We start from the raw sequence: 9818 nt of genomic DNA, 5'->3' as shown, positions 1-9818 counted from the left end.
TGTGGCATGGATCTGTATAGTTATCCCACTCCTCTCCTAGTGGCGACCTCCTCACTGACAGTACACCAGAAGCTACAAACCATTTTACCTGGATGTGGCTGCACTTATAGATTGGCCCCTTCCCTCTTATAAAAAGGGAGTTCTTAGGATAAAGAATCTTTTTCAGAAGTGGGTTCTATACCAATTTAATTTGGGTTCCTCAGGTTTGTGGAAATCACGGCTACAATTACTCAACATGATACTGTGTTAATGGCCGCTCCTCTTCCCCCATCCATATCCTCACCATTGACATGGTTTTAAGGCCATACTTCTCCCTTTTGGGGGGACTGAGGAATGAAGAACCACTCTCCACACAGACTTGGGAGGCACCTGTACATGTGTAGTTGTCTGGAAAGTGGTGACAGGTGCTTCAATGACAGCAGTTTTGCTCTGCAGTGGGAAGGCCTGGCATTCTGTTTTGCACCCTTTTGTGCTCAGAGAGTCTAGTAAGTCAGTCTAGTAATTAAGCCACTCCTTTGGATTAAACTTCCTGTTGTATCATAACCTCATTGATCATGGGCTCCCTTTTCTTTATAAGATGCATATGTGAATCCATTTCTACACAAGCAGGTGACCAGCCACTCTGCCCGCCTCTCTGTGTGACGGGCATTCCTTCTGCTATTGGTCATAATCAATCACTGGTCCAAACAGAACTTATGCTTTTCCACAGTCCTCAGAGCTTCTCTCTTCAGAGATTACTTTGCAAATCTTGTTGACCAGTTTGGATTTTTTCTAAACAATGAGACATATAAACTTTCTAAAAATGATTTTGGAACCAGAAGAGAATCTAGTGGATGGTACTACTTGAATATCTGTTCTGCACATTTCCCTTAAAAGTACCATGAGAAGAAGTCTTTTTTTGTTTTTTTGGTTGTTGTTGTCTTGGTTTTTTACAGAAGCACTATAAGAAATCATGTCTAAAATCACATAACTCTGTACACACAAACATGGACACATGTGCTTGCTCATACATGGAGTTGGGATCAAAGAAACTTATCAAATACATAGGGGAACATAGGAGAAAAACTGGTAAGAGAAGATATGGAGAATGGATCAGCTAAAGATGTTTGAAAGTTATAGTAATGGCTTGAGTGTGGTTCTTGGTAGATACAAAAAAAAAAGGTAGATGGGCAGAGAGACATAAATCCAGGCTATTAGAGAGAGGTTCAGTGGCCATATATGAGTTAAAGACAAAGGAGGCTAGTTTATGGGGTGAAATGGTATATTATGGAGTGCCATCTGAAGATGGGTAGACTTCCATGGTCAATACAACTTCATGGTCTCATGTCTGTCTAGAGCATAGGAACTTGTGGAGAACCATCCATGAATTATATGTGAACCAAACCAGCATGGAAGCCCATTGAATAGGAAAATCTGGTGTTTGGGAACTTCAGTGGCAATCCCACTGGGTAAGACCTCTAAGATACATGTGAATTTCTATTCAGCTCTGCCAGGAAAAGTCCCACACAGCAATGGAGATGGGGTGACTTGCTGCAGCCATATAGCCACACAGCCCCTTTGAGATGAATGTAGACTGACAAGATGCCAACCAATCTGTTGACTGCAAGACCTCATGAAGCAAGACTCCACCCATGAAATATTATCCCTGCCTTTGATGTACTCCTTAAATAAACCACTGGAGCCATTTTTTAATTGTTCAGCTTCCTGTGTGGGCTGGACCTATCAGGAGCTCTGTATTTAAAACTATTTTTTCCGACTTTGTCTTTTATTTCTTCACTAATTATTGCAGACTCTATTTTCTCAGGTGGCTTATTCCCTCCTGGGCAGGAGAAATTACCCCAACAACGTGCTGGCAGCCTTGCAATAGGGACTCATGGAATTCTTGAGCACTGTCTGATTGTTCCTGACACACTGGCTGAAGAGACTTTCTCCAGAGCCCCCTCAAGGTTCAGTGGAATTGATATTAGGTGAGCTTGGTCATGCTAGTAGATGGTCTGTAGTCCATTCCCTGCAAAAAGTACTTGAAGGCCTCAGTGAGCTTCCCAGCCTGAACTATGTGGGGCAGTCCCACAAGTCTGCTGGCTTTAGCAACTTTGTAGTTATTGGCTTGGGCTGAGAATTGCTTTCAACCTTGACAACATCCTTGACAGCAGGTGAATTGTCTCCTACCATTTGTAATGTAGAACACTTTAATGTTTTTCATCTGTTATAATTTTGGCCTTGTATGAGTCTTTTGATCTCTAGGTCTCTGTGTCCATTATAGGAACCCAGGAAGAGCTGAAGGTTTTCTTGGTTGATATATTGGGCAACATGAATGTACATTTGGCCTGCAACTCTTCCTGCCCAAAGTGATGAAACAAAGTGATTAACACATATGTGAATGTTAATGAGCACAAGGCCTTGCACTAACTCAGGATGGCTGAGTGCAAACTTGCTGAGAATGTAGGCTGCAGCTCCAGCTCCAATCTCAATGACGTTTTTCCGATTTAAGTGTGTGAGAACAGGAGGCAGCAAGTCCAAAAAAGTCTAAGGTCAAATGTTTTCTGATATGCAGAAGCTAATCCAAAATAAGCTGGGGAGAGGGGTGTTTTACAAAATTGAAGAAAGATCAGTGGAGTAGATAAAGGGGACTTAAGGGGAGGGAGGAGAGGTAAGATAGGAAAAGAACATTGGAATGAATCTGGCCTAATTTTTCTATGCACATATATGAATATACCACAGTGACTCTCACCATTGTGTACATCCACAAGACACAAATAAATAAATAAATAAATAGCCAAAAGATCCAGTATGAGTAGAGGGAAGAGGGAGGGAAAAGGGGAAGTACTGGGGACAGAATTAGAACAAATTTTATTCCATGCTTTTATAGTGTTGTTAAAATGAATCCTAATGTTATATATAACTAAAAAGAATCAATAAAAAGTAGCCAAACAACAACAAACCCAACATACACACCCCAACACACACACACACAAACTAAAATGAAAAACAACTTTAATATTTGCAGGTTGTGGGATAGTAAGTACAAATATAGTGAAAGTAAACAAATGATTTCAGTACAAAAAAAAGTAAAAGAACTGGAAGCAGTATTTAAGCCAGCTCATCCATCATGGGATGCTGGTAAGCTGTTTGAGAAAGAAAGTGCACCTTCTTGCTAGCCTGGGGCATCAACAAGACAGACAGCAAAGTGCTGGGAGATCTCTTACATATCCTCAAAGTTAAAGGACTTGTTGAAACAGAATTTATGGTTTAGCCTAATGTCATATCAGGATGACTGATCTGTTTCCCTTTGGGAAACCTCTTATAATGAGATGGGCCATGCCAGAAGTTGTTTCTAGGTTAGGTTCATGACAGTCAAAGCCCTGGAAGTTTTATTTACCATTCTTATTATTTAGAAGTGGTTTGATCTCTCTGAATTGAACATTCTAGAACTCATCCATGAGGACAGATGAGAACAGAGGAGTCTCAAGAATAAATCAGTAACTCTGAAGGTCCGTGCAGCAGCAAGCAGCCTGGGTTTTGCATTTTAAAATTCCAAAACCACATTCTCAGTATTTCCCACATCATTAACTTTCAGTGGCTTTTTGTGTTTCATTCACATTGATTTCCTCAGAAAATGTACTCTTACTTTATTTGGGGGTTTTTCCAGTTTTTTAAATATCATAAATAACAAATGCAAAGCCTTACACAGAATGGTTCTTTGCATGATGAATGATTTCATGAGGTGGATTCATAGATGTGAATTACTTAAACAAAGGATATGAGCTTTTCAAAAAATGTATATATATGTATTATGTACATGAATATATATGCAGTAAAATGCAAACCTTAAGTATATAGCTTGAATGAGTTTTTACCTATTTATATATGTATGTAATTCTTTTCCAAATCATAATATAGAATATTTCCAGTGCCTCAGAGGGCTCTCCTGTCTGCCCTCTCAGTCTTACCTTCAAAAGGAAACACTGCTTTGACGTTTATTGCTATGGAATAGTTTTGCCTGTTTTTGAACTTCATTATAAACATAAGGACATAGTTTTTAAACCCTTGTTTCTATTTCTTTTATCAATAGCAAGTCTGTGAGATTCATTTGTTATTGCAAAAACTCAATTGCTTGTTATTTTAAGTTTCTGTGTAGAATTCCATTCCTTAAACACTGACAGTCCGTGCCTCATGATGGTTCTACCCATGCTATTTCAACTTTATGATGGTGTAAAAGCAATACATATCCAGTAGAAACCATTTTGGATACTGAAATTTGATCTCTGGGCAGACTGTTGATATGCAGTATGATACTCTCTCATCATTCTGGGCAGTTAGTTGATGAACCCTGACTAATTCCATGTTAAGATTGGGAGCCATCTCATCACAAAGTCATGAAAAGTTCATTTCTGTTTTACTGTAAAATAGTAAGATTTCTATTTGGCCTGACCATAATTTGATGTTTAAATTCTTTCTTGGGCTTGATCTTAGACATGCCGGACTCTCCTTGACCAGATAACAAGCCTCCCTGAAATCCCAGCTGCTCCTCGTTAACTCTGATGTTAAGCCCATAGATCATTAACCTGCTATCTGCCTTTGTATTACGTTTGCCTGAACCCTGTCAGCTGTAAGTTCCCAAGACACCTGCCTTTGTAATTTTTGTTATAACACCCCCTCATCCACCACCAGCCCTTAGGTCAGATGTTGTCCTCTGGTGAGGCAGTTGCTGGTCAGCTCTCTTGTGTATGCAATATAAGCTTGCTTTGATTTGGTTTAAAATTGGAGTCAGTGGTCTTTTCTTTGCATAATGTTTCAACACAGTGGCAGTGAGCTCATGGTTTTGGAGTTCACTGGAGCACAGAGTAGGATCTGGTAAAGGCCCCCTGTGCCATATCACCTCACAGAGGGAACATTTATATCTTTGTCTGTGTGGTCTTTCTCCTTCTTCTGATAAAGCCACCAGGATTCAATCATCAACACTCCATGCTAATGATCTAATCTACCACAATCACTTTCCAATAGTCCTACCTTGAAATACCTTAGTTGGATTGTTTTCACCCAATTAATACCATTAATGTAAAGCTTTGAGAATTAAACCCCCATGTGAGTTCCGGGAAACAAACCACATTCAAACCATAGCAACCTTCTCATTCAACATTTTCCTTCAGCCAAACAATAAGCACTTACTATTCCACATCTCTCCCCATTTCTTTGCTTCTCTGCTCTTTCTTCTCCTCCTCTTCCTGTGACTGCAGGTCTCTCCTCCTCTTCCTGTGACTGCTCTGCCCTCTTTTAGCTCACTCTCCACGGAACTCTAGAGGTGCTTTTTATTTATGTAACTAACATGAACGGTGTGCACTTTTTCCTGTTATCTGTTCTACACATAGAGATGGTTTTCTAGGTTAGATCTGAGTCCAGAAATATACAAGTCAAAAACTAACACATGCAGCTTCTTCTTCTCTCTTTCTCTTCTTCTATCCGAGAAAACTGGGTTTGAATCTCTTCCCAGGCAGCTTAATAATAGTTATTCTTAGAAATTAAGTTTGCTTAGATATTTTTAGTCTTGAACTTCAGTGTTGAATTAAATTGATGTTTGTTCATATCCATTCCTATTTCATTGTCACAAAGCTGCTACCAGTCAAACCTTTCTATAGCAAGATTGATATATACTCAAATATGCCAAGAAACATTCAATCCAAATGAATTTTGTGAATTAATTTTTATAACATAATTTTCAGTTATTTCCTATCATATACTTTGGAATTAATAAAAAAATAACCATAGGCCTTGCTTTAAAGTTGAAAAAGCTGGGGCTCAGAGCGAATGAACAACTTTCCCATGATTATACAGCTGATAACCCGCAGATCTGAGCTTTACCTGGTTTGAAGTTCTATTCCTTCCTTTATTCTCTGATTTCCTTAAATGACTTATAGAAAAGTTACAGAATAATAACAACATTGACAACAGCTAACATTCTTTTAGCTCTTTCTATGTGCTAGCCACTATATACTTTAGTCAATGAAATAATTTAATAATCATAATAAGCCCATGATACTATTATCTTTTGAAGGAGTGGAAGCCAAGTGCAGACAAACAGATATGAGGGTATTAAAAGACTAATACTATCTATGTACCCTACAGTCAGGGAAAATTTAGCTCTTATTTATTCACGTGTTCCCTTCATCAATAGTATTAATTTGTGCTTTTTTCCTTTTAAGTTCATTTATATTGTTTTTTCAAGAATTGTTTTCACTAATACCAATCATTCTATTAGTTTATTGCTTAAAACAAAATATTCTTCACCTTTTAAAAAGTCTGAAAATATGAAATGAATCTTGACAATATAATAATCAAGCAACATTCTTTTGCTACAAAGAATTTTATATAAATTGCAAAGGCTATGCTCTGATTTTGCAGTTCCTGAGGGCAGCAGAAGTTCCAGCTATTTGAACTTTTTGATGAGCTATGATACAGTGCTGTCACCTCTTACCATACTGGAAGGGGTCTTTATTTTTACTTTGGAGAAAGAATATTCTGCCATAGTCTAAAGTGATAGAAATTATTGAAACTACAGAATATACTATGAAAATGTTAGTACTTGGGTTGTAATATTTCATAGTAACCATCTCAGAAAATTTAGTTTTAAGTTTTTGCCAGTTTGGCTTTTAAATGATTTTACACAAAGCAGAAATATAATAATATTTCTGAAAGGTTACTTGAGAATTGTTTATATATCTTTAGTGTGTCTACCACACTGAATTTTTCACCCATTTTGAATAGGATTGAACTAAGAAATGCAAACAAAGCCAGTAGCTGTACTTAGTCTCTGACATCTTATGTTTTGATGGGCAATTGCTATAGCAATTACAGGATGAAAAATGATGCATTATAAGCCTTTACCCTAAAGAACCTGCAGATCACAGAATAATCATATATCCTCTGGAACACATGACAAAAAGTTGTTTGGTTTTTTTGGTACTGGCATTTGAACCCAGGGGTATTCTACTATTGAATTATACCCGAGAATTTTTTATTCTTTTATTTATTCATTAGAGCTTTCTGGCTATACATAGTAGTTGGGTTCATTCTGACATATTCATACATGCATAGAAATCAATTTTAGTTCATGATCTCCCCTTTTCCTCCCCGTTTCTCTTTCTTCTCATCTACTAAACTTCCTTTCCCTTCTCTATCAATTTATATTTGATAGCTTTCTTATGTAATCCTATTCTTTCATCCCCCTTTCCTTTATTTTACTCTAGCTTCCACATATGAAAGATAACATTCAACCTTCGAGTTTCTGAGTTTGGCTAATTTCACTTAGCATGATATTGTCCATTTCCATCCATTTACTAGCAAATGCCAAAATTTCATTCTTTTTAATGGCTGAGTAGAACCTCCATTGTATATATACATTACAATTTCTTAATCCATTCATGTATTGATGGGCATTGGGATTGATTCCATAATTTAGCTGTTGTGAATTGTGCTGCTATAAACATTGACATGTCTGTGTTGCTGTAGTATGCCTATTTTCAATATTTGGGGGGAAATAACCAGGAATGGGATAGCTGGATCAAACGGTGGTTCCATTCCTAATTTTTTGAGGAGTCTTCACACTGCTTTCCAGAGTGGTTGTACTAATCTGAAGTCTCACCAACAATGTACAAGTGTTCCTTTCTTCCCCACAACCTCTCCAGCATTTATGATTGTTTGTATTCTTGATCATTGCCATTCTGAGTGCAGTGAGATGAAATCTTAGTGTAGTTCTGATTTGCCTTTCTCTGATTGCTAGAGATGTTGAACATTTTTTCATGTTTATTAGCCTTTTGTGTTTCTTCTATTAAGAAGTTTCCTTTTAGTTCTTTTGACCATTTATTGATTGGGTTCTTTTTTTTCCATGTTAAGTTTTTTGATTTCTTTGTGTATTCTGGATATTAATCCCCTATAGGAGAAGTAGCGGGCCCAGATGTTCTCCTATTGTGTAGGCTCTCTTCATACTCTTAATCATTTCCTTAGTTGCACAGAAGCTTTTTAGTTCAATGGCATCCCACTTATTGATCATTGGTTTTATTTCTTGTGCTTTGGGGATCTTGTTAAGCAAGTCTGTGCCAGTACCCATATGATAGAGTGTTGACCCTATGTTTTCTTCTAGCAGTTGTAAGGTTTCTGGTCTAATTCCTAAGACTTTGAACCATTTCTATTAGAGTTTGGTACAGGGTGAAAGTGGTCAAATTTAATTTTTCTACATAGAGCTCTTCAGCATTCTCAGCACCATTTGTTAAAAAGGCTGTTTTTTTCTCTAAGATATATTTTTGGCACCTTGTGAAATATCAAAGGGCTATAGGTTTGTAACTTTGTATCTGTGTCTTCTACTCTATTTCATTGGTCTTCATGTCTATTTTGGTGGCAATACCATGCTGTTTTTGTTACTACAGCTATGTAGTATAATTTCAGATCATGTATTATGATGCTTCTTGCTTCACTTTTCTTGCTTAGTATTGCTTTGGTTATTCTGAGTCTCTTTCTTATTATTTTTTTTTTGAGAAGAGAGAGAGAGAGAGAGAGAGAGAGAGAGAGAGAGAGAGAGAGAATTTTAAAAAAAAATATTTATTTTTTAGTTTCCGGTGGACACAACATCTTTGTATGTGGTGCTGAGGATCCAACCCGGGCCGCACGCATGCCAGGCGAGCGTGCTACTGCTTGAGCCACATCCCCAGCCCAAATCTCTTATTCTTCCAAATTAATTTAAGAATTAATTAATTTAGGTTTTTTTCCTAATTCTGTGAAGAATGTTACTGGTATTTTGATAGGGATTGCATTGAATCTGTATGTTGCTTTCAGTAATATGGCCATTTTGAGGATATTGATTCTGCCTATTCAAGAACATGGGTGATCTTTCCATCTTCAAAGGTCTTCTTCAATTTCTTTCTTCAGTTTCTACAATTTTCACTCTTCAGCTCTTTTACCTCCTTGGTTAGATTAGATTAATTCTCAAGTATTTTAGGTGTTTTTTTTCAAGGTTATTGTGAGTGGGATGGTTTTCTTAATTTCTTCCTGGACTGAATCAGTGTTGGAGTATAGGAAAGCTATTGATTTATGGGTGTTTATCCTATATACTGCTACTTTGATAAATTTGTTTTCAGACTTTATAAGGCTTCCAGTGGAGTTTTTTTTTGATCTTCTAGATATAGGAACATATTTTTCTTTTCCTATTTGAATCCTTTTGATTTTCTTTTGTTGCCTGATTGCTCTGGCTAATGTTTTGAGAACTATATTGAATAGGAGTGGTAAGAGTGGTCAACCTTTTCTAGTTACTGAATTTAATGAAAATGCTTTTAGTTTTTCTCCACTTAGTATGATGTTGGATTTGGGTTGGTCATAAATGGTCTTTATGGTGTTGAAGTAAGTTCCTTCAATCTCTAGATTCTCCAGTATTTTTAACATAATGGATGTTGAATTTTACCAAAGGTTTTTTCTGCATCTATTGAGATAATCATGTGATTTTTGTTCTTAATTCTGTTTAAGTGTTGAATCATGTTTATTGATTTGTGTATTTTAAACCAAACTTGCATCCTTGGAATAAAACCCAGTTGATCATGGCATATTATCTTCTTAGTGTGGTTTGCTGATATTTTATTTAGAATTTTTGCACCTATATTTGTCAGAGATATTGGTCTGTACTTTTCTTTTCTTATATTTGTGTCTTTGTCTGGTTTTGGTATCAGGGTTATAGCAGCTTCATAAAAGGTATTTGGACATGTTTCCTCGCCTTCAATTTCATGGAATAGTTTGAGAAAGACTAGCATTAGTTCTTCTGTAAAGATCTGGTAGAA

At 36.9% G+C, this 9818-nt stretch overlaps 1 pseudogene; it reads right to left on the bottom strand.

Annotated features, from left to right (window-relative positions):
- Positions 1-1833: 1833 nt before the first annotated feature.
- On the bottom strand, positions 1834-3440 carry LOC143405754 (protein NDRG3 pseudogene; annotated as a pseudogene).
- Positions 3441-9818: the final 6378 nt, after the last annotated feature.

This window comes from Callospermophilus lateralis, chromosome 8 (assembly GCF_048772815.1).
Source record: "Callospermophilus lateralis isolate mCalLat2 chromosome 8, mCalLat2.hap1, whole genome shotgun sequence".
In the NCBI taxonomy this organism is placed as follows: domain Eukaryota; kingdom Metazoa; phylum Chordata; class Mammalia; order Rodentia; family Sciuridae; genus Callospermophilus; species Callospermophilus lateralis.
The sequence above is the reverse complement of the archived record's forward strand: the minus strand, read 5'-3'. Positions and strand labels throughout refer to the sequence as shown.